This window comes from Hydra vulgaris, chromosome 02 (genome assembly GCF_038396675.1).
Source record: "Hydra vulgaris chromosome 02, alternate assembly HydraT2T_AEP".
Lineage (NCBI taxonomy): Eukaryota > Metazoa > Cnidaria > Hydrozoa > Anthoathecata > Hydridae > Hydra > Hydra vulgaris.
Window position 1 is genome coordinate 21,274,922 of NC_088921.1, and position 19,849 is coordinate 21,294,770.

Genomic DNA, 19,849 nt, shown 5'->3' on the forward strand with positions numbered 1-19,849 from the left:
TAACGATCTCAATTATTGAGCCGTTACGGATTTGTTGGTATCCGAATAGGTATTTATCATATCCGGCCTCTTCAATAGCAACTAAGAAATCGTTGTCGCTAATTTTAGCGTTAACCTTACATAAGAGAGTATTATTTAGGGCGCTATAGTCGTATGCGTTATCGTTATTGGTTGCTGCTTGTGCATAGGTTTAACTTGCATATAGCATTTGTTCTGGGCTGTAGCAGCCGCTATTTCTGTATCTATTTCCATGGTATTTCTTGGATCTAATAGTAGCATGGCAAAATAGTTCTACCTGTATATATTATATTCTCAGCCACTCACTAGTCGACCTCAAAAGAGGTCTAACCAACCTCTTACTAACACTCACTCACACTCAACAAACTCACTGAGATCTACGATCTCTATTAAACTCTCAACCACTCAAAAAATAAACTAAAAGTCCGAAAACTTTTTCAGAAAAACTTAACCTTGCAACCCGTGGAGGGAGCAAGGTAACACTCAATACACTCAGAAGGCCAGTAGACCTTCTTTATACAGTATGGATCACTAGCTCGCCTAATTAAACTAAGATAAGAACAGATACTACACTTGATCTTAGCCATTAGGCCGAGAAGCGATAACTGAACACTGCAGACATAGTCGGACTGACGCCGTCTTCAACAATGTACTTGTGGTTTGAATTAGAACGTCTAATCATTTTCGTCGTCGTCATCATCAGCAGCAGCAGCTGAGACCATTAGCGATGTTAGACACTCTGAAAGTGAAGATATTTTCTTTTTTCCAATCTGGGCCGCGCTCAGCAGTAGTGCAAAGCCGAGGCAACCCGTGGTCAGGGCAAGGTAAACCTATGATCCCATGACCTAATGCCAAAAATCAGATTAATATATGAGCCGGACTGTGCCGGCGTACCAGATATTAAACTGATAAGAACAGATACTACACTTGATCTTAGCCATTAGGCCGTAGCCATAACTGAACACTGCAGACATAGTCGGACTGACGCCGTCTTCAACAATGTACTTGTGGTTTGAATTAGAACGTCTAATCATTTTCGTCGTCGTCATCATCAGCAGCATCATCAGCAGCAGCAGCTGAGACCATTAGCGATGTTAGACACTCTGAAAGTGAAGATATTTTCTTTTTTCCAATCTGGGCCGCGCTCAGCAGTAGTGCAAAGCCGAGGCAACCCGTGGTCAGGGCAAGGTAAACCTATGATCCCATGACCTAATGCCAAAAATCAGATTAATATATGAGCCGGACTGTGCCGGCGTACCAGATATTAAACTGATAAGAACAGATACTACACTTGATCTTAGCCATTAGGCCGAGAAGCGATAACTGAACACTGCAGACATAGTCGGACTGACGCCGTCTTCAACAATGTACTTGTGGTTTGAATTAGAACGTCTAATCATTTTCGTCGTCGTCATCATCAGCAGCATCATCAGCAGCAGCAGCTGAGACCATTAGCGATGTTAGACACTCTGAAAGTGAAGATATTTTCTTTTTTCCAATCTGGGCCGCGCTCAGCAGTAGTGCAAAGCCGAGGCAACCCGTGGTCAGGGCAAGGTAAACCTATGATCCCATGACCTAATGCCAAAAATCAGATTAATATATGAGCCGGACTGTGCCGGCGTACCAGATATTAAACTGATAAGAACAGATACTACACTTGATCTTAGCCATTAGGCCGAGAAGCGATAACTGAACACTGCAGACATAGTCGGACTGACGCCGTCTTCAACAATGTACTTGTGGTTTGAATTAGAACGTCTAATCATTTTCGTCGTCGTCATCATCAGCAGCATCATCAGCAGCAGCAGCTGAGACCATTAGCGATGTTAGACACTCTGAAAGTGAAGATATTTTCTTTTTTCCAATCTGGGCCGCGCTCAGCAGTAGTGCAAAGCCGAGGCAACCCGTGGTCAGGGCAAGGTAAACCTATGATCCCATGACCTAATGCCAAAAATCAGATTAATATATGAGCCGGACTGTGCCGGCGTACCAGATATTAAACTGATAAGAACAGATACTACACTTGATCTTAGCCATTAGGCCGAGAAGCGATAACTGAACACTGCAGACATAGTCGGACTGACGCCGTCTTCAACAATGTACTTGTGGTTTGAATTAGAACGTCTAATCATTTTCGTCGTCGTCATCATCAGCAGCATCATCAGCAGCAGCAGCTGAGACCATTAGCGATGTTAGACACTCTGAAAGTGAAGATATTTTCTTTTTTCCAATCTGGGCCGCGCTCAGCAGTAGTGCAAAGCCGAGGCAACCCGTGGTCAGGGCAAGGTAAACCTATGATCCCATGACCTAATGCCAAAAATCAGATTAATATATGAGCCGGACTGTGCCGGCGTACCAGATATTAAACTGATAAGAACAGATACTACACTTGATCTTAGCCATTAGGCCGAGAAGCGATAACTGAACACTGCAGACATAGTCGGACTGACGCCGTCTTCAACAATGTACTTGTGGTTTGAATTAGAACGTCTAATCATTTTCGTCGTCGTCATCATCAGCAGCATCATCAGCAGCAGCAGCTGAGACCATTAGCGATGTTAGACACTCTGAAAGTGAAGATATTTTCTTTTTTCCAATCTGGGCCGCGCTCAGCAGTAGTGCAAAGCCGAGGCAACCCGTGGTCAGGGCAAGGTAAACCTATGATCCCATGACCTAATGCCAAAAATCAGATTAATATATTAGCCTGTCTGTGCCGGCGTACCAGATATTAAACTGATAAGAACAGATACTACACTTGATCTTAGCCATTAGGCCGAGAAGCGATAACTGAACACTGCAGACATAGTCGGACTGACGCCGTCTTCAACAATGTACTTGTGGTTTGAATTAGAACGTCTAATCATTTTCGTCGTCGTCATCATCAGCAGCATCATCAGCAGCAGCAGCTGAGACCATTAGCGATGTTAGACACTCTGAAAGTGAAGATATTTTCTTTTTTCCAATCTGGGCCGCGCTCAGCAGTAGTGCAAAGCCGAGGCAACCCGTGGTCAGGGCAAGGTAAACCTATGATCCCATGACCTAATGCCAAAAATCAGATTAATATATGAGCCGGACTGTGCCGGCGTACCAGATATTAAACTGATAAGAACAGATACTTTTTTTTTTTTTTTTTTTTGTTTTTTCTAAACCGTTTAACGGGTTACAGTTTTTATATTTTTTATTTGTTTATATGAAGTTTTATATTTTTATTTTATTTTGTTTTTTTTATTATTCTGATTAGGTTTAAGTCTGTTTATATTGTTGTTTATACTTTTTTTAGGATTTATATAATTTTTATTTTTATTTTGATTTTAAGTGAGTTTTTGATCTTCTGTTACTGGCGTTAATTTGAGCTTTTTTGAGTGATAGGCTTCTTTTTTCAGATCACGCTCTTTTTGTTTCTTTTCGTGGTAAGGGTGAAACTGCGAATGCTCTTTTTTTCGCTGTTCCCACTCTGCTTTTCTACAAGCTGTATATCTATACCTTTCACTTCTTTCAGCAGTCATTTTATCAAAGTTCTGGAATTCTTTTATGTTGTAAGCATACATTTCTCCGGAATCCATTTGTTGAAATGCAGATGGTATAACAATTTTATTAAGATTTACTTTTTCGTCTATTGCTTTATACTTCGTGTTAGCTCTTTCGAACTGTAGCCATTCAAGTTTTTTATATGTTTTAAATTCTATTAGGTCTTCATTACTGCAATTTAGACGATCAAAGTTCTTGAATCGTCTCCAGTTAAAATCTACTCTTTCGATATGGTGCATTTTAAGAAATTCTACGGGAACTTCACACTCTTCTTCACTACTATCATCATCACTGTCGTCATCATAACTACCATCGTCACCACTACTAACATTGTCATCTCTACTGTCACCGTCATCACTACTATCATATTTATCATTACTATTATCGTCATCTCCTTTATCATTCTTAACACTATCCTCTTTTTTACTATCCTGGCTGTTATCTCCATTTGCTACCTTTTTGTTTTCATTGGTTTTAATGCTATCATTTTCGTTCATTATTATACTTTCGGGGGTTGTTTTCAGTTGGGATTCTATGGCTGTTTCTAATGGTTGTGCTTGTTCTTTCTCTTTATATTCCTTTACTTCGTTTATTTTATCTATGCTTTCGGTTATATTAACATGATTTTCATTTTGTATTTGCATCAAAGCTGTGTCTAAGGGACTATTACTAGTTGGTTTGTTACATTCGTTCTGTTCATTTTGCTGATTTGTCGTATAATTTTTATGTGGTCTTCCAACATCTTCTTGTCCGTTATAAATTGCCCTAACTTCATATCCATTTAAATTAATGAATCTAGGGATTGGCTTTTGAAGGTTGTCCATAATCACAACTATAATACCGGAGTAATATGGGGTTTTGTTTTTAGGTGTACGTCTAAATAAAGGTTTAGTACGTAGGTGCTTTCCATATCCCAGCTCTTCAAGATACTTTCCAGCTGGGAAACTGCTTTTTTCAATTGGTAGACCGAGTATTGAAATCGTCACTCTTTTACTTATATTTCTACTTGGAGTGGAAGTGTAGAATTGATGGTGTATGCCGTTTATTTTCAGACCTTTTTCAAGAATTTTATGTTTGGCTAAATCATTTTTCATTACGATCTCAATAAACGAGCCATTACGAAATTGTTGGTACCCAAATAGGTGTTTATCGTATCCGGCCTCTTCAATAGCTAATAAAAACTCGTTGTCACTGATTTTAGTATTGACTTTACACAGAATGGTATTTTTAAGGGAATTATACTCGTTTATAGAGTTGCTGTTTGTTGTAACTTGTGCATAGGTTCTGTGATGAGCCTGTGCATAAGCATTAGTATGGGCTGTAGCAGCACCATTATCAGTAACTACTTCCATGGACGTTTTTGGGTCGATTTGTAACATGGTAAATAGTACTAACTATAAATAATACACTCTTAGCCACTCGGACGCTCTGAGGCCAGTAGACCTCTAGGGAGGTCTAACTAACCTCTTTATACTAACACACACTCTTTTAAACACACTGGGATCTACGATCCTTATAGCCTCTCAGTCACTCAATACTCTAAAAAAACAAATTACACTCTTAAATCACTTTTCCTTGCAACCCGTGGAAGGGGCAAGGTAATACTCACTAAACACTAAGAAGGCCAGTAGACCTTCTTTATACTAGTTAGGATCACAAGCTCGCCTAAATAAACTAAGAATCAAGAACAGATACTACACTTGATCTTAGCCATTAGGCCGAGAAGCGATAACTGAACACTGCAGACATAGTCGGACTGACGCCGTCTTCAACAATGTACTTGTGGTTTGAATTAGAACGTCTAATCATTTTCGTCGTCGTCATCATCAGCAGCATCATCAGCAGCAGCAGCTGAGACCATTAGCGATGTTAGACACTCTGTAGATATTTTCTTTTTTCCAATCTGGGCCGCGCTCAGCAGTAGTGCAAAGCCGAGGCAACCCGTGGTCAGGGCAAGGTAAACCTATGATCCCATGACCTAATGCCAAAAATCAGATTAATATATGAGCCGGACTGTGCCGGCGTACCAGATATTAAACTGATAAGAACAGATACTTTTTTTTTTTTTTTTTTTTTTTTTTTTTTTTTAATTTATTATTATTTTTGTTTATTTGTTATTGTTATGGTTTTGCTATGACCTAGAACGAAAAAAAACGAAAAAGCGAAATATCGAAAAGTGTCGAGATCATAAGCCATATTAGGTAAGATAAGAAAAGATACTTTTTATATAATTTTATTTTGTTTTGTTTTATATATATATTTTTTAACACTTGCAATATTTTGTTTAATGGTAGTTTATTTGGTTGCATTATAAATGATGGTTAAAATTTTGTTTTGAGGTTGGTCTCAAATTGTAAATACAAGATTGTTTGACGAACTTCTACTTATTGCATTGTTTATGGAAAACATTTTGTGAAATTTTGGGATATTGTTTTGTCTTGATGCTTTATTGTATTTTATTAACCATATATATCTGATTTCACATTTTATATTTTCAATTATTGTATTTATTGTGGTGTTTTCATTTTCTTTCAGGATTTTGTTTCTTGCTCTCCATAACTCGGTGATTGTTATATGGGTTATAGTAGTTATAAGCTTGGCTAGATAGTTTTTTTTTTCTAAATCCTCAATGTTGAGTTGGAATATAGTATGAACTACGTTAAAGTTTTTATTTGGTAGGAGTGTTTGGTATATTGCTTGCATTCGTTTCCACACGCCTCTTGCTTTTTTGCAGAAAAGGAATGGGTGTAGGCCGTTTTCAGATTTTCCGCACGATAAACATAGTGTATTGCCTTTACCTCGATTTTTTTTCCATGCTCGAATTTTTTCAAGTGATGGCAGAGAATCAGTTAGTATTCTCCATAATGTATTTTTACATGGACCTTGAGCATAGGAGTTAAAATTTCTTTGCCATATTGTATGCCAAGGTAAATTTCTTTGTAATTTTATTTCCCATCTTCTTTGAATTGCTATTATACTAGCATTGTCTGATGCTTTGATCAAATGTGTGTATAAACTTTTTGCGGTTTTATTTTTTATATTAAAGATTTGACCTGATGAGTTAAAAATTTTTATTATATCATTGTAGTAGAAAGGTGGTAAATTTAAAGATTTAGGAAATTTATTCTCTGTTAAGTATAACCATTGTGGATAATTTTGTTTTGCAAATTTGTTTAGGGGGTATGCTAAAAAGTAGTTTTGTAAGTAGTATAACTCGTGTGGTTTTTGGGCCGGTGGGTATTCTTTCATGTTAAAGGTGTGTTTCATCCTTAAAGCTACGCATTGTTTTTCAGGATCTATGATTCCAAGACCTCCTTTGTCTATAGGTAAGTTTGTGATTTCTCTTTTAACTGGCTCTGCATATTCGCTTTTCCAAAGATATTTTGATATTTGTTTTTTAATTTGTTTGCTTATCAGTGGGTTCAGTGGGAAGATATTTGCAACGAACCATATTTTAGAAAGCGCTAAGGTATTGATAAACATCGATTTGCATTTAAGTGATACGTTTCTAAACTTAAAACGTTGTATTTTGTTTTGAAAGTTTTCAAGAGCTCTATTCCAGTTAATGCATGCTGTGTATGCGAGATCGATATGGAACTGTACACCTAAAATTTTAAGACCAGATGTGTTTGTCCACTGGATGTTAAGTTTATTTTTTTGATTCGATGATCTTATATTTTTTTCAAGTTGCAGGTGGTTTAAACCACCTAATGCTAACGCCTTGGTTTTAGTTTTATTTATATTTGATCCGGAGACCGTCTCGAAAGTGTCTAATGTTTTAAATGCTTCGATTACGGAACTCGAATCCCTCATAAACAATGTTGTGTCGTCTGCGTATTGCATGACCTTTAGCATTTGTTTAGTTCCTGGTAGTGGGAATCCATCAATGTTTTTATTATTTCTTAATTGAATTGCCAGAGGTTCCACTGCTAGGCAGTACAACATTAACGATATGGGGTCGCCTTGTCTGACTCCTCTGTTTATTCGGAAAGGTTTACTTAGAAGACCATTGTTTAGAATTAGGGATTGGTTGTTTTTGAGTGTTTGCATTATAGCATTTGTAAAATTTTCACCAAGATTATATTTTTTTAAAACTTCAAGTAGAAAAGAACGATCTATCTTATCGAAAGCCTTTTCCTGATCTATGGTCAGAATAAGGCCTTCGATATTCTTTTCGTTGGTATAGTTTATTAGGTCCCTGACCAGAAAAATATTTGAAAAGATGTTTCTTCCGGGGATCGAACATGTTTGTGAGGGACCGATAATAGTATTTAAAACCTTTGAGAGTCTCAGAGCTAGTGCTTTAGTTATAATCTTGTAGTCACTACAAAGTAGTGATATAGGTCGCCAGTTTTTGAGATCCGTTAGGTCTCCCCCTTTAGGGAGGAGACTTATCAACGCAGTTCTTTGTGACCATGAGAGTTCGCCCTGGGGTTCAAAGATGTTTTTATTTGCTAGGTTCGTAAACTCTTCACCGTATATATCCCAATACTCCTGATACAGTTCTACAGATATACCATCAATACCGGGGGTTTTCCCCTTTTTTAGAGTAATTGCTGCTTTATAGAGCTCTTCGGGGCTGAAGCTGATGTTTAGAAAGGCGTTTTGATGGTCGGTTAGGGCGTAACTTATGCAATCAAGGTATGTTTTTTGTTTTTCCCTGCAGATATTATTATTTTTATAGAGTTTTTTATAGTAGTTTCTAATTTCAGAAAGGATTTTAAGGGTTTCGATTTGTAATTCATCATCAACCATGAGTTCGGTTATTGTTTTTTTCTTTTGATTATTTTTTTCGATAAAGAATAGTGTTTTAGAAGGGGACTCATCTTCTTCGACAATTTTTTGTTTCGTTCTTATAAAAACGCCATTGTTGGTAGAGAGTTCTTTAAGTTTTATTTCAAGATTTTTAATTTTTTTATGGTTTGGATTTTTATTTTGTTTCTCTGTATTAATTTGATACTGGATAAGTATTTTTTTTTTAGTATTTTCTTTTTGAATTTTAGTAGAAAAGCTAATTGCTGTTGATTTAATTTTATGTTTTACCTTTTCCCACCATTGATTATCATTTTCAAAGAGATATTTTTTTAACTTTTGTTTTTCGAAAGAATTTCGTAATGCTTCCTTAAGTCGAGCATCGGCGAGAAGGGATGTGTTGAGGTGCCAGTAACCTGGCCCTCTTTTATCTTTGTTTTTGAGATGGACGATTAGTTTAAAGGCTTTGTGGTCGCTCAGTTTGGCGTCGATTATTGATGTTTTACAATTGGTTATTATTTCTAGAGGGGCATAGATCCGGTCTATTCTACTTTTAAACGATTTATCCGGGTTTTCATAAGTGAATTCCCTTTTCTGTTGGTGCAGTTTTCGATACGTGTCTACGATATTATATTTCTCGCAAAATATTTCCAGAGAAAGTTTACCGAGCGTGTTATTAGGATTGAAACGATCACCTCCCTCCCTATCAAGATAAGGATCAATTACCATGTTAAAATCACCTACCAGGTAACTATGTTCACACACTTTTGTGTGTTTGTTAATTATTTTATAAAAATTTTCTCTTTTCTGGGGAGTATTGGGAGCATATATATTTATAACTCTATTGGTTGTGTTTTCTAGTTTAATTGTGACAGCAAGGATTCTGCCATTTTCATCCTGGGTTACATCTTCGAAAATGGTTTTCTGTTTGGTAAGTATTGCCACACCGCATTTTTTGTTATTATTGTTATTCCATATGGACGAGCCACCGGTTAACTTTTCCCATTCTTCCTTCCATATATCTTCTTTTCCATTAGTACAGTGTGTCTCTTGTACGCACATAATATCACACTCTGAATCTTTTAGGTAGTTCATTATGTTACTTCTTTTATGGTTGGTATTTATACCATTTACATTAAGAGTTAGTATTTTTATAGCCATTTTTTATTATTATATTTTTTTTTTTAAAAGGGTATTTTTATTTGGTTTTTGGTTTTTTATTTTTATTTTAGTTTTCAATTTTTTATTTTTATTTGGTTTTGTTTTTATATTTTTATTTAATATTATTATTTATTAAGTTTTATCGACCTCTGGGGCCGTATTAGGGCGATGCTTATCAGAAATAAGGCGTGCCGTGTCGTTATGTGGTTTTTTTGAGTCTTTTGTTTTTGTTGTTTCTTCATATGTTTTCCTTTTGTGTGTCTTTACAGTTATAGAATCTCCTTCTTCCATTGCTTCATTTTTCTGCTGCCCGTTGATTTCGAGTGTGGTTTTTATTTGGTCAGGTATATTGATTACTATATTTTCATTGCTTTTTGTTATACTAACAGAATCATTTTGGATTTGAAATTGACTTTCTTCGTTTTTGCTTAAGCAGGAAGTTTCTGCTAATATATAATTAGCGTTGTTTTCTACCGGTATGACAGTAGGAGATAAGGGAGCATTTTTTTCTATATCAATTAGATTTGGTGTTTTAATAACGGTTTCTTTTTCTGCAGCCGTAGTGCTTATTTTTGGTGTTGTTGTGTTGTTTTCTTGACCAGTGTATATAGTTCTTACTTTGTGCCCTTGGATATATATATATTTTGGTATAGGTTTTTTTAGGTAATCTAGAACAACTACGAGAGTACCCGTAAAATATTTTGTTCCTTTAGTTGGTGTTCTTTTGATTAAGGGTCGGGTATATACATGTGTCCCAAACCCCATGCTCTCTAGGTCTCTCCCAACCTGAATGTTTTCGAATTCAAGCGGAAGACCTAAAATCGACACTGTTATACTCTTGCTAATTTCTCTTGTAGGAGATGATTTGTAGAATAAGTGGTGTACATTATTTATAGTGAGACCTTTTTCTATGATTTTGTTTTTTGTTACGTTAGATTTAAAAGTTAACTCCAGGATTGCATTTCCCTTAATTATCTGAGCCCCTGCAATCCCTTCGTCTAGATTGTCGTTCTCTAAAGCAATTAAGACATCATTTAAGGTGGTTTTTGTAGCAAGGTTACATAGCAGAGTGTTATTTAGTTGTCTTAGTTTTGGTTTAGGGGTATCGTAGGATTTTTTGGCAATTTGCGCATAAGAAAGATGCTTGACAGATGGTTGTTCATTATCACATCTATCTAGACGGACATCTTGCAATGTATTAGCTATGTCGAATTCAGCAAAATCTTGTGCTTGTTCATCCATAGTTATAAATATTTGGTCAAAAAGACCTTTGATTTAACAATAAAGGCCAGTAGACCTTGAAACGTTAAAGCAACCCGTGTTAGGGGCAAGGTAAATATATTAAAACACTTTATTTTATAAAAAACTATACTAAAACTGTACTATAAGGCCAGTAGACCTTTTATATAAAATCAGCTGTCTCAGGCTAAAGGATAAGAACAGATACTACACTTGATCTTAGCCATTAGGCCGAGAAGCGATAACTGAACACTGCAGACATAGTCGGACTGACGCCGTCTTCAACAATGTACTTGTGGTTTGAATTAGAACGTCTAATCATTTTCGTCGTCGTCATCATCAGCAGCATCATCAGCAGCAGCAGCTGAGACCATTAGCGATGTTAGACACTCTGAAAGTGAAGATATTTTCTTTTTTCCAATCTGGGCCGCGCTCAGCAGTAGTGCAAAGCCGAGGCAACCCGTGGTCAGGGCAAGGTAAACCTATGATCCCATGACCTAATGCCAAAAATCAGATTAATATATGAGCCGGACTGTGCCGGCGTACCAGATATTAAACTGATAAGAACAGATACTACACTTGATCTTAGCCATTAGGCCGAGAAGCGATAACTGAACACTGCAGACATAGTCGGACTGACGCCGTCTTCAACAATGTACTTGTGGTTTGAATTAGAACGTCTAATCATTTTCGTCGTCGTCATCATCAGCAGCATCATCAGCAGCAGCAGCTGAGACCATTAGCGATGTTAGACACTCCGAAAGTGAAGATATTTTCTTTTTTCCAATCTGGGCCGCGCTCAGCAGTAGTGCAAAGCCGAGGCAACCCGTGGTCAGGGCAAGGTAAACCTATGATCCCATGACCTAATGCCAAAAATCAGATAAATATATGAGCCGGACTGTGCCGAAGAATCGAGATATTAAACTTATAACAACACATACTTTTTTTTTTTTTTTTTTTTTTATTTTATCTACCAACTAGTCCAAGGGCCTAGTAGGTTGATTATTTATTTTATATTTTTTATTTTTGTTTTAATTGTTATATATTTTTATTATGTTTTGTTAATTTTATATTTTTATTTTTGTTGATATATATTTTTTAAGTTAAATAATGTTAATAGGGTAGCTCTTGGATGCGACATTATAACATTATAATTTTTTGTTTAATACTTTTTTAATTGTTTTCTTTAAAATTGTTTTTTATTAAATGTTGCTTTTTAATTTTCTTCTTAAGGTGTTATTTTTGCTCTCTTGGCTTGATACGTTTGCTTTTTTAAATTACGTTCTTCTTGTTTTCTTTCATGATCTTTAATATATTGGAAAAATTCCTTTTTTCGTTGTTTCCATTCTGCTCTCTTACAAGCAATATATTTTGTCTTTTCATTTATATTTGCGGTATTGATGTTAAAATTTTTAAATTCTTTCATATTAAATGAGTATATTTCACTGGAGTCCATTTTTTCGAAACCAAGTGGTGTAAGTTTTCCTATTTTTTTTTTCTAGGTCTTTGAGTGATTTATATTTATTCATTTTTGCAGTGTTATATTGTTCCCATTCGAGTTTCTTAAAGGCTCTGAATTTTAGTAATTCTTCCTTGCTACAGTTTAGTCGGTCAAAATTTTTAAAGGTCTTCCAGTTATAATTGACTTTGTCTATATGTGACATGTGTCTATATTCTGTAGGTATTTCAACGTTGTCCAGATTGTCATCTTCTTTGCTGAAGACATCTTTTTCACTTTGGCCATCAGCATCTTTACTCTTAGCTATATCACTTACTTTACTACTATCCTGTTCATTATCATCTTCATTTCTTTCATCGACTTCGCTATTATCTTTATCGTTTTTACTAAATTTGTTTTCGTTTGCTGCCTGAAGTGCTATATTTTCTACTGTTATTTGTATTTCTAAATTCTTCTCATGTTCATTCGTTTCCTTTTCTATTCCCTTATCCTCGGTCGTTTTAATAATATTCTGATTTTGTGTTCCTAGAGGTGGTATAACTTGGGGAATGCTACTAGGTGATTTGCAAACAAATTTGTCTTCGTTTTTCTGATTTTTGTTTACTTTGTTTTGAGGCTTTCCCACATCTTCCTGGCCGTTGTAGATTGCCCTAACCTCATACCCATTCAGTTTTATAAACCTTGGGATTGGTTTGTCTATTTTGTCCATAATCGCAACTATGATACCGGAGTAATAGAGCGTTTTGTTGTTTGGTGTTTTTTTAAATATAGGTTTAGTTCTAATATGTTTTCCGTATCCGAGCTGCTCTAGAAATTTACCAGCAGGATAGTTACTTTTTTCAATTGGTAACCCGAGGATGGAAACAGTTACCTTTTTACTAATGTTTCTCGATGGAGTAGATTGGTAGAATCGGTGGTTTACACCATTAATATTTAATCCTTTTTCAAGAATCGTTTTTTTAATTTTGTCGTTTTTCATAACGATCTCAATTATTGAGCCGTTACGGATTTGTTGGTATCCGAATAGGTATTTATCATATCCGGCCTCTTCAATAGCAACTAAGAAATCGTTGTCGCTAATTTTAGCGTTAACCTTACATAAGAGAGTATTATTTAGGGCGCTATAGTCGTATGCGTTATCGTTATTGGTTGCTGCTTGTGCATAGGTTTTATTTGCAGCTTGAATAGAGCATTTGTTCTGCGCTGTAGCAGCCGCTATTTCTGTATCTATTTCCATGGTATTTCTTGGATCTAATAGTAGCATGGCAAAATAGTTCTACCTGTATATATTATATTCTCAGCCACTCAGAGGCCAGTAGACCTCAAAAGAGGTCTAACCAACCTCTTACTAAAACTCACTCACACTCAAAAAACTCACTGAGATCTACGATCTCTATAAAACTCTCAACCACTCAAAAAATAAACTAAAAGTCCGAAAACTTTTTTAACAAAAATCTGGCCTTGCAACCCGTGGAGGTAGCAAGGTAACACTCAATACACTCAGAAGGCCAGTAGACCTTCTTTATACAGTATGGATCACTAGCTCGCCTAATTAAACTAAGATAAGAACAGATACTACACTTGATCTTAGCCATTAGGCCGAGAAGCGATAACTGAACACTGCAGACATAGTCGGACTGACGCCGTCTTCAACAATGTACTTGTGGTTTGAATTAGAACGTCTAATCATTTTCGTCGTCGTCATCATCAGCAGCATCATCAGCAGCAGCAGCTGAGACCATTAGCGATGTTAGACACTCTGAAAGTGAAGATATTTTCTTTTTTCCAATCTGGGCCGCGCTCAGCAGTAGTGCAAAGCCGAGGCAACCCGTGGTCAGGGCAAGGTAAACCTATGATCCCATGACCTAATGCCAAAAATCAGATTAATATATGAGCCGGACTGTGCCGGCGTACCAGATATTAAACTGATAAGAACAGATACTACACTTGATCTTAGCCATTAGGCCGAGAAGCGATAACTGAACACTGCAGACATAGTCGGACTGACGCCGTCTTCAACAATGTACTTGTGGTTTGAATTAGAACGTCTAATCATTTTCGTCGTCGTCATCATCAGCAGCATCATCAGCAGCAGCAGCTGAGACCATTAGCGATGTTAGACACTCTGAAAGTGAAGATATTTTCTTTTTTCCAATCTGGGCCGCGCTCAGCAGTAGTGCAAAGCCGAGGCAACCCGTGGTCAGGGCAAGGTAAACCTATGATCCCATGACCTAATGCCCTAAAATCAGATTAATATATGAGCCGGACTGTGCCGGCGTACCAGATATTAAACTGATAAGAACAGATACTACACTTGATCTTAGCCATTAGGCCGAGAAGCGATAACTGAACACTGCAGACATAGTCGGACTGACGCCGTCTTCAACAATGTACTTGTGGTTTGAATTAGAACGTCTAATCATTTTCGTCGTCGTCATCATCAGCAGCATCATCAGCAGCAGCAGCTGAGACCATTAGCGATGTTAGACACTCTGAAAGTGAAGATATTTTCTTTTTTCCAATCTGGGCCGCGCTCAGCAGTAGTGCAAAGCCGAGGCAACCCGTGGTCAGGGCAAGGTAAACCTATGATCCCATGACCTAATGCCAAAAATCAGATTAATATATGAGCCGGACTGTGCCGGCGTACCAGATATTAAACTGATAAGAACAGATACTACACTTGATCTTAGCCATTAGGCCGAGAAGCGATAACTGAACACTGCAGACATAGTCGGACTGACGCCGTCTTCAACAATGTACTTGTGGTTTGAATTAGAACGTCTAATCATTTTCGTCGTCGTCATCATCAGCAGCATCATCAGCAGCAGCAGCTGAGACCATTAGCGATGTTAGACACTCTGAAAGTGAAGATATTTTCTTTTTTCCAATCTGGGCCGCGCTCAGCAGTAGTGCAAAGCCGAGGCAACCCGTGGTCAGGGCAAGGTAAACCTATGATCCCATGACCTAATGCCAAAAATCAGATTAATATATGAGCCGGACTGTGCCGGCGTACCAGATATTAAACTGATAAGAACAGATACTACACTTGATCTTAGCCATTAGGCCGAGAAGCGATAACTGAACACTGCAGACATAGTCGGACTGACGCCGTCTTCAACAATGTACTTGTGGTTTGAATTAGAACGTCTAATCATTTTCGTCGTCGTCATCATCAGCAGCATCATCAGCAGCAGCAGCTGAGACCATTAGCGATGTTAGACACTCTGAAAGTGAAGATATTTTCTTTTTTCCAATCTGGGCCGCGCTCAGCAGTAGTGCAAAGCCGAGGCAACCCGTGGTCAGGGCAAGGTAAACCTATGATCCCATGACCTAATGCCAAAAATCAGATTAATATATGAGCCGGACTGTGCCGGCGTACCAGATATTAAACTGATAAGAACAGATACTACACTTGATCTTAGCCATTAGGCCGAGAAGCGATAACTGAACACTGCAGACATAGTCGGACTGACGCCGTCTTCAACAATGTACTTGTGGTTTGAATTAGAACGTCTAATCATTTTCGTCGTCGTCATCATCAGCAGCATCATCAGCAGCAGCAGCTGAGACCATTAGCGATGTTAGACACTCTGAAAGTGAAGATATTTTCTTTTTTCCAATCTGGGCCGCGCTCAGCAGTAGTGCAAAGCCGAGGCAACCCGTGGTCAGGGCAAGGTAAACCTATGATCCCATGACCTAATGCCAAAAATCAGATTAATATATGAGCCGGACTGTGCCGGCGTACCAGATATTAAACTGATAAGAACAGATACTACACTTGATCTTAGCCATTAGGCCGAGAAGCGATAACTGAACACTGCAGACATAGTCGGACTGACGCCGTCTTCAACAATGTACTTGTGGTTTGAATTAGAACGTCTAATCATTTTCGTCGTCGTCATCATCAGCAGCATCATCAGCAGCAGCAGCTGAGACCATTAGCGATGTTAGACACTCTGAAAGTGAAGATATTTTCTTTTTTCCAATCTGGGCCGCGCTCAGCAGTAGTGCAAAGCCGAGGCAACCCGTGGTCAGGGCAAGGTAAACCTATGATCCCATGACCTAATGCCAAAAATCAGATTAATATATGAGCCGGACTGTGCCGGCGTACCAGATATTAAACTGATAAGAACAGATACTACACTTGATCTTAGCCATTAGGCCGAGAAGCGATAACTGAACACTGCAGACATAGTCGGACTGACGCCGTCTTCAACAATGTACTTGTGGTTTGAATTAGAACGTCTAATCATTTTCGTCGTCGTCATCATCAGCAGCATCATCAGCAGCAGCAGCTGAGACCATTAGCGATGTTAGACACTCTGAAAGTGAAGATATTTTCTTTTTTCCAAATCTGGGCCGCGCTCAGCAGTAGTGCAAAGCCAGGCAACCCGTGGTCAGGGCAAGGTAAACCTATGATCCCATGACCTAATGCCAAAAATCAGATTAATATATGAGCCGGACTGTGCCGGCGTACCAGATATTAAACTGATAAGAACAGATACTACACTTGATCTTAGCCATTAGGCCGAGAAGCGATAACTGAACACTGCAGACATAGTCGGACTGACGCCGTCTTCAACAATGTACTTGTGGTTTGAATTAGAACGTCTAATCATTTTCGTCGTCGTCATCATCAGCAGCATCATCAGCAGCAGCAGCTGAGACCATTAGCGATGTTAGACACTCTGAAAGTGAAGATATTTTCTTTTTCAATCTGGGCCGCGCTCAGCAGTAGTGCAAAGCCGAGGCAACCCGTGGTCAGGGCAAGGTAAACCTATGATCCCATGACCTAATGCCAAAAATCAGATTAATATATGAGCCGGACTGTGCCGGCGTACCAGATATTAAACTGATAAGAACAGATACTACACTTGATCTTAGCCATTAGGCCGAGAAGCGATAACTGAACACTGCAGACATAGTCGGACTGACGCCGTCTTCAACAATGTACTTGTGGTTTGAATTAGAACGTCTAATCATTTTCGTCGTCGTCATCATCAGCAGCATCATCAGCAGCAGCAGCTGAGACCATTAGCGATGTTAGACACTCTGAAAGTGAAGATATTTTCTTTTTTCCAATCTGGGCCGCGCTCAGCAGTAGTGCAAAGCCGAGGCAACCCGTGGTCAGGGCAAGGTAAACCTATGATCCCATGACCTAATGCCAAAAATCAGATTAATATATGAGCCGGACTGTGCCGGCGTACCAGATATTAAACTGATAAGAACAGATACTACACTTGATCTTAGCCATTAGGCCGAGAAGCGATAACTGAACACTGCAGACATAGTCGGACTGACGCCGTCTTCAACAATGTACTTGTGGTTTGAATTAGAACGTCTAATCATTTTCGTCGTCGTCATCATCAGCAGCATCATCAGCAGCAGCAGCTGAGACCATTAGCGATGTTAGACACTCTGAAAGTGAAGATATTTTCTTTTTTCCAATCTGGGCCGCGCTCAGCAGTAGTGCAAAGCCGAGGCAACCCGTGGTCAGGGCAAGGTAAACCTTTTATGGCTTGAACTACTGCGAACATTCTTTTTAATATATGAGCCGGACTGTGCCGGCGTACCAGATATTAAACTGATAAGAACAGATACTACACTTGATCTTAGCCATTAGGCCGAGAAGCGATAACTGAACACTGCAGACATAGTCGGACTGACGCCGTCTTCAACAATGTACTTGTGGTTTGAATTAGAACGTCTAATCATTTTCGTCGTCGTCATCATCAGCAGCATCATCAGCAGCAGCAGCTGAGACCATTAGCGATGTTAGACACTCTGAAAGTGAAGATATTTTCTTTTTTCCAATCTGGGCCGCGCTCAGCAGTAGTGCAAAGCCGAGGCAACCCGTGGTCAGGGCAAGGTAAACCTATGATCCCATGACCTAATGCCAAAAATCAGATTAATATATGAGCCGGACTGTGCCGGCGTACCAGATATTAAACTGATAAGAACAGATACTTTTTTTTTTTTTTTTTTTTTAAACCGTTTAACGGGTTACAGTTTTTATATTTTTTATTTGTTTATATGAAGTTTTATATTTTTATTTTATTTTGTTTTTTTTATTATTCTGATTAGGTTTAAGTCTGTTTATATTGTTGTTTATACTTTTTTTAGGATTTATATATTTTTTATTTTTATTTTGATTTTAAGTGAGTTTTTGATCTTCTGTTACTGGCGTTAATTTGAGCTTTTTTGAGTGATAGGCTTCTTTTTTCAGATCACGCTCTTTTTGTTTCTTTTCGTGGTAAGGGTGAAACTGCGAATGCTCTTTTTTTCGCTGTTCCCACTCTGCTTTTCTACAAGCTGTATATCTATACCTTTCACTTCTTTCAGCAGTCATTTTATCAAAGTTCTGGAATTCTTTTATGTTGTAAGCATACAATTCTCCGGAATCCATTTGTTGAAATGCAGATGGTATAACAATTTTATTAAGATTTACTTTTTCGTCTATTGCTTTATACTTCGTGTTAGCTCTTTCGAACTGTAGCCATTCAAGTTTTTTATATGTTTTAAATTCTATTAGGTCTTCATTACTGCAATTTAGACGATCAAAGTTCTTGAATCGTCTCCAGTTAAAATCTACTCTTTCGATATGGTGCATTTTAAGAAATTCTACGGGAACTTCACACTCTTCTTCACTACTATCATCATCACTGTCGTCATCATAACTACCATCGTCACCACTACTAACATTGTCATCTCTACTGTCACCGTCATCACTACTATCATATTTATCATTACTATTATCGTCATCTCCTTTATCATTCTTAACACTATCCTCTTTTTTACTATCCTGGCTGTTATCTCCATTTGCTACCTTTTTGTTTTCATTGGTTTTAATGCTATCATTTTCGTTCATTATTATACTTTCGGGGGTTGTTTTCAGTTGGGATTCTATGGCTGTTTCTAATGGTTGTGCTTGTTCTTTCTCTTTATATTCCTTTACTTCGTTTATTTTATCTATGCTTTCGGTTATATTAACATGATTTTCATTTTGTATTTGCATCAAAGCTGTGTCTAAGGGACTATTACTAGTTGGTTTGTTACATTCGTTCTGTTCATTTTGCTGATTTGTCGTATAATTTTTATGTGGTCTTCCAACATCTTCTTGTCCGTTATAAATTGCCCTAACTTCATATCCATTTAAATTAATGAATCTAGGGATTGGCTTTTGAAGGTTGTCCATAATCACAACTATAATACCGGAGTAATATGGGGTTTTGTTTTTAGGTGTACGTCTAAATAAAGGTTTAGTACGTAGGTGCTTTCCATATCCCAGCTCTTCAAGATACTTTCCAGCTGGGAAACTGCTTTTTTCAGGTAGACCGAGTATTGAAATCGTCACTCTTTTACTTATATTTCTACTTGGAGTGGAAGTGTAGAATTGATGGTGTATGCCGTTTATTTTCAGACCTTTTTCAAGAATTTTATGTTTGGCTAAATCATTTTTCATTACGATCTCAATAAACGAGCCATTACGAAATTGTTGGTACCCAAATAGGTGTTTATCGTATCCGGCCTCTTCAATAGCTAATAAAAACTCGTTGTCACTGATTTTAGTATTGACTTTACACAGAATGGTATTTTTAAGGGAATTATACTCGTTTATAGAGTTGCTGTTTGTTGTAACTTGTGCATAGGTTCTGTGATGAGCCTGTGCATAAGCATTAGTATGGGCTGTAG

General features: G+C 37.7%; 23 non-coding genes and 3 pseudogenes across 23 annotated transcripts; all 26 read right to left on the bottom strand.

Annotated features, from left to right (window-relative positions):
* Window positions 1-409: 409 nt before the first annotated feature.
* LOC136077503 (U2 spliceosomal RNA) lies at window positions 410-621 on the bottom strand (annotated as a pseudogene).
* A 162-nt stretch (window positions 622-783) lies between these two features.
* Window positions 784-973, bottom strand: LOC136077261 (U2 spliceosomal RNA). Its single transcript, XR_010636983.1, has one exon. It is a non-coding gene; the product is annotated as a U2 spliceosomal RNA (small nuclear RNA).
* Window positions 974-1,147: 174 nt separating this feature from the next.
* Window positions 1,148-1,339, bottom strand: LOC136077165 (U2 spliceosomal RNA). Its single transcript, XR_010636885.1, has one exon. It is a non-coding gene; the product is annotated as a U2 spliceosomal RNA (small nuclear RNA).
* Window positions 1,340-1,513: 174 nt separating this feature from the next.
* On the bottom strand, window positions 1,514-1,705 carry LOC136077167 (U2 spliceosomal RNA). The gene has a single exon (XR_010636887.1). It is a non-coding gene; the product is annotated as a U2 spliceosomal RNA (small nuclear RNA).
* Window positions 1,706-1,879: 174 nt separating this feature from the next.
* On the bottom strand, window positions 1,880-2,071 carry LOC136077168 (U2 spliceosomal RNA). Its single transcript, XR_010636888.1, has one exon. It is a non-coding gene; the product is annotated as a U2 spliceosomal RNA (small nuclear RNA).
* A 174-nt stretch (window positions 2,072-2,245) lies between these two features.
* On the bottom strand, window positions 2,246-2,437 carry LOC136077169 (U2 spliceosomal RNA). The gene has a single exon (XR_010636889.1). It is a non-coding gene; the product is annotated as a U2 spliceosomal RNA (small nuclear RNA).
* Window positions 2,438-2,611: 174 nt separating this feature from the next.
* Window positions 2,612-2,803, bottom strand: LOC136077222 (U2 spliceosomal RNA). Its single transcript, XR_010636942.1, has one exon. It is a non-coding gene; the product is annotated as a U2 spliceosomal RNA (small nuclear RNA).
* Window positions 2,804-2,977: 174 nt separating this feature from the next.
* On the bottom strand, window positions 2,978-3,171 carry LOC136077321 (U2 spliceosomal RNA). Its single transcript, XR_010637019.1, has one exon. It is a non-coding gene; the product is annotated as a U2 spliceosomal RNA (small nuclear RNA).
* A 1,945-nt stretch (window positions 3,172-5,116) lies between these two features.
* LOC136077493 (U2 spliceosomal RNA) lies at window positions 5,117-5,276 on the bottom strand (annotated as a pseudogene).
* A 168-nt stretch (window positions 5,277-5,444) lies between these two features.
* On the bottom strand, window positions 5,445-5,617 carry LOC136077387 (U2 spliceosomal RNA; annotated as a pseudogene).
* A 5,130-nt stretch (window positions 5,618-10,747) lies between these two features.
* On the bottom strand, window positions 10,748-10,941 carry LOC136077436 (U2 spliceosomal RNA). Its single transcript, XR_010637068.1, has one exon. It is a non-coding gene; the product is annotated as a U2 spliceosomal RNA (small nuclear RNA).
* Window positions 10,942-11,115: 174 nt separating this feature from the next.
* LOC136077170 (U2 spliceosomal RNA) lies at window positions 11,116-11,307 on the bottom strand. Its single transcript, XR_010636890.1, has one exon. It is a non-coding gene; the product is annotated as a U2 spliceosomal RNA (small nuclear RNA).
* Window positions 11,308-11,481: 174 nt separating this feature from the next.
* Window positions 11,482-11,668, bottom strand: LOC136077569 (U2 spliceosomal RNA). Its single transcript, XR_010637101.1, has one exon. It is a non-coding gene; the product is annotated as a U2 spliceosomal RNA (small nuclear RNA).
* Window positions 11,669-13,571: 1,903 nt separating this feature from the next.
* LOC136077478 (U2 spliceosomal RNA) lies at window positions 13,572-13,768 on the bottom strand. The gene has a single exon (XR_010637082.1). It is a non-coding gene; the product is annotated as a U2 spliceosomal RNA (small nuclear RNA).
* A 174-nt stretch (window positions 13,769-13,942) lies between these two features.
* On the bottom strand, window positions 13,943-14,134 carry LOC136077171 (U2 spliceosomal RNA). The gene has a single exon (XR_010636891.1). It is a non-coding gene; the product is annotated as a U2 spliceosomal RNA (small nuclear RNA).
* Window positions 14,135-14,308: 174 nt separating this feature from the next.
* On the bottom strand, window positions 14,309-14,501 carry LOC136077238 (U2 spliceosomal RNA). Its single transcript, XR_010636958.1, has one exon. It is a non-coding gene; the product is annotated as a U2 spliceosomal RNA (small nuclear RNA).
* A 174-nt stretch (window positions 14,502-14,675) lies between these two features.
* LOC136077172 (U2 spliceosomal RNA) lies at window positions 14,676-14,867 on the bottom strand. Its single transcript, XR_010636892.1, has one exon. It is a non-coding gene; the product is annotated as a U2 spliceosomal RNA (small nuclear RNA).
* A 174-nt stretch (window positions 14,868-15,041) lies between these two features.
* Window positions 15,042-15,233, bottom strand: LOC136077173 (U2 spliceosomal RNA). The gene has a single exon (XR_010636893.1). It is a non-coding gene; the product is annotated as a U2 spliceosomal RNA (small nuclear RNA).
* Window positions 15,234-15,407: 174 nt separating this feature from the next.
* On the bottom strand, window positions 15,408-15,599 carry LOC136077174 (U2 spliceosomal RNA). Its single transcript, XR_010636894.1, has one exon. It is a non-coding gene; the product is annotated as a U2 spliceosomal RNA (small nuclear RNA).
* A 174-nt stretch (window positions 15,600-15,773) lies between these two features.
* LOC136077175 (U2 spliceosomal RNA) lies at window positions 15,774-15,965 on the bottom strand. The gene has a single exon (XR_010636895.1). It is a non-coding gene; the product is annotated as a U2 spliceosomal RNA (small nuclear RNA).
* Window positions 15,966-16,139: 174 nt separating this feature from the next.
* Window positions 16,140-16,331, bottom strand: LOC136077176 (U2 spliceosomal RNA). Its single transcript, XR_010636896.1, has one exon. It is a non-coding gene; the product is annotated as a U2 spliceosomal RNA (small nuclear RNA).
* Window positions 16,332-16,506: 175 nt separating this feature from the next.
* LOC136077236 (U2 spliceosomal RNA) lies at window positions 16,507-16,697 on the bottom strand. Its single transcript, XR_010636956.1, has one exon. It is a non-coding gene; the product is annotated as a U2 spliceosomal RNA (small nuclear RNA).
* Window positions 16,698-16,869: 172 nt separating this feature from the next.
* On the bottom strand, window positions 16,870-17,061 carry LOC136077364 (U2 spliceosomal RNA). Its single transcript, XR_010637037.1, has one exon. It is a non-coding gene; the product is annotated as a U2 spliceosomal RNA (small nuclear RNA).
* A 174-nt stretch (window positions 17,062-17,235) lies between these two features.
* LOC136077178 (U2 spliceosomal RNA) lies at window positions 17,236-17,427 on the bottom strand. Its single transcript, XR_010636898.1, has one exon. It is a non-coding gene; the product is annotated as a U2 spliceosomal RNA (small nuclear RNA).
* Window positions 17,428-17,601: 174 nt separating this feature from the next.
* LOC136077257 (U2 spliceosomal RNA) lies at window positions 17,602-17,793 on the bottom strand. Its single transcript, XR_010636979.1, has one exon. It is a non-coding gene; the product is annotated as a U2 spliceosomal RNA (small nuclear RNA).
* Window positions 17,794-17,967: 174 nt separating this feature from the next.
* LOC136077299 (U2 spliceosomal RNA) lies at window positions 17,968-18,153 on the bottom strand. The gene has a single exon (XR_010637007.1). It is a non-coding gene; the product is annotated as a U2 spliceosomal RNA (small nuclear RNA).
* Between the last annotated feature and the right edge of the window lie 1,696 nt (window positions 18,154-19,849).